The 2681-nt window shown below is 38.5% G+C and overlaps 1 protein-coding gene across 2 annotated transcripts in view; it reads right to left on the bottom strand.

The window, feature by feature from the left end:
• Positions 1 to 1845, bottom strand: part of LOC106884434 (two pore potassium channel protein sup-9) — a 180032-nt gene extending 178187 nt beyond the window's left edge. The window contains exon 1 of one of the 2 annotated variants that reach the window (XM_052971352.1): positions 1613 to 1845. The gene's annotated coding sequence lies outside the window, so the exon portion shown is untranslated. The remainder of the gene's footprint in view (positions 1 to 1612) is intronic. The other variant, XM_014935820.2, reaches the window with a different exon arrangement.
• Between the last annotated feature and the right edge of the window lie 836 nt (positions 1846 to 2681).

Below are 2681 nucleotides of genomic sequence, written 5' to 3'. Positions count from 1 at the left end.
CACACACACACACACACACACACACACACACACACACACACACACACACACACACACGGTAGGACATCGCCGCGTTACAGATAAAACACTCAGACCGGTTAATGAAGATAATACTATTTATCATGTAAAAAGAGGTGGAGATAAAGACGGGGGGAAAAAATAGAAATTGATAACAGTTTCTACAAATTATCGAGAATTATACGAAAGAGAAAGCGTCAAAATAATTAGATTCGTAGCAAGAACTGCGGAAGTATAGCGCGTGTAAGTGTATGCGTGCGTGCTTGTTTGTTTGTTTGTGTGTGTGTGTGTGTGTGTGTGTGTGTGTGTGTGTATGCGCGTGTGTAGTGTTATACATCAAAAAGAAGATTCAAAAACAAAAATAAAGCGAGAGAAGGAAAAATACAAAGACTGCTGGAAACAATGAATGATTGATAATGAAGAGAAATGTATGTGTGTGTGTATGTGCATGTACATACAGACACACACACACACTGGGATAAAAAGGAGACAAAATAATTACACCGATAAACAGACAAATGGATACACAGATGGCTTGAATGACACGCCAACAAACACACAGGTAGACAAACATGCATAGATAAACGGATAGGCATATAGGTAGGCATGTTTGTGAGTGTGTGTATGTGTATAAAACGAGAGAATGATAGATAGATAAATATGTTTATTATATATGACGGAACAAAAGTCGAAAGCAATACCAGAAAAATAACAATCTGGTCAGGTTACAGCACACTCAGTACTTCACATGCATACTTACCACCAGGTATGTATCTACAATATATATATATATATATATATATGCGAAAGCTGTAATGTATGAAGGGAAGCTGCTATTTAATAAGGGGTGTGTAAAGAAAGGCAGGGCTATTTAGAAAGAGAGAGAAGTAGAGAGACAAACAGACAGACATGTACCACGCAGAGTGAAAGACTAATATTATAGAATGGTTACTTTCGCAACATTTCTCCGAAAATGTCTACAGATATATTAAAACCAGTCTGTTTATCTAATACAGAGCCAACCACCAAACAGTAGAATTCGTATGATATATTAGATAAGGTCCACTGGAATATACCCGGGGTAGACAGGGGGATTATTTAAAAGGATGGACAATAATATAAACAGAGGTAGGTGAATAAAATGCAGAGACTGTCAAATGAATGTTTATAAAATAAAGAGCCAAGAGGTGTTAGAAATAGTCATAATATATCGTTATAAATTTGTCGTGTTGATTATATAAATGGGGGAAAAAAAAGAGAGACAGATGGTTAGGTAGGACAGCGCATATAAAGATAAGCAGATAGATAGATGTGCAGGCGAGACGGGTAGATAGATAGATGGGCAGTCAACTAAGTAGACGGGCAAATAAATACATCGGTCGATAGATACATAGAAAGATAGATCAATAGACAAGCAGAGAGAGAGAGAAAGAAAGAAGGATGGACAAACAGCTAAAGAGACAGGAAGACCCACCGATAGATAGATTGATTGAAACACTGACATATAGACACGCAGATATATAAATAGCTAGATATATAGAGAAATTACACAGAAAAAGATAGTAAAAAAATACAGTATGGTGTTTGTACGTACTAAAAATACATACAATAGTTGGAACGTGATGAGTTGGTTACTCCACAACTGCAAATCCCGATGTTAAACTTGACGTATCCTGTTATAATTGCTTTCTCTTTACTGCTGCTGCTGTTGTTACCGGTGCTGCTGTACCCTGCCTTCTTCTGCTGCGCCTGCCGATGTTGCTGTCCTTATATTGTTGATGTTACTATCAGTATGATTACTATTGATTTCTTGAGTGTGCAAGCCGTTGTAGGCCGTGCGGACTAGTGAACGGTGAGCGAGCGGCCGGGTGGGCGACAACTAAGCTACCGGCTTCGCTCTGTTCACGAGACGGTTTCAATTCTCGCTTGTTGAAACCCTAATTCCCTTTACTTTCAAACTGCCGAAACCTTCGGAGAAAGCATGAATGTCACATCCTGTTTCGTTCCCGTGAAAACACAAAGCATAAAAAGCACAGGATTTTTGGTTTTAAAATCAATTCACATCATTACCACGGGGGACCTTCCACAACAAAGTCCGCAAAGGAACCTCCACGTGTCTCTCGATCTGCTAGAAACAACAGCCAGGTTACCATCAAACTACACTCATCGTCTCGAAAAAGAACATTTTGGATAATGTATTTTAGGGTTAAACTACGACAAAAAAAGAAAGAAAAATGCTGTTGGTTATGGTTAGAATGTTTTTGATTACAAATCTGATGGCTTAAGATCGACTCAGAGTTAAAAAAACAAAAAAACATCGATGACAGTCTCTCATTTTCCACTGGAGTTGTGACACTAAAACATTTAGTTTGGGATAAAGCTATCTCAAAATCCTACAACAGAATATAATAGCGCCTAATCAAGCGAAAATAGGACTGATTTTTGAAATGTAGCAAACATTGTTCCCCTCCAGTTTAGCCGTCTTACTTTTTTTACCGCCACTTCAACAGCATCTGGTTTTCACACATCAAACCCTTACAAACATTATCTCACCAATTAGCTGTGTACTCTCCTATGTCTCTTCTAAAGCTACTACAATGGCACCTACTCCCCATAACACACACACACACACACACACACACACACACACACACACACACACA

Source organism: Octopus bimaculoides, chromosome 10, assembly GCF_001194135.2.
Source record: "Octopus bimaculoides isolate UCB-OBI-ISO-001 chromosome 10, ASM119413v2, whole genome shotgun sequence".
NCBI classification, from domain to species: Eukaryota; Metazoa; Mollusca; class Cephalopoda; order Octopoda; family Octopodidae; genus Octopus; species Octopus bimaculoides.
Note: the sequence above shows the minus strand (reverse complement) of the source record. Positions and strands in the feature narration are given on the sequence as shown.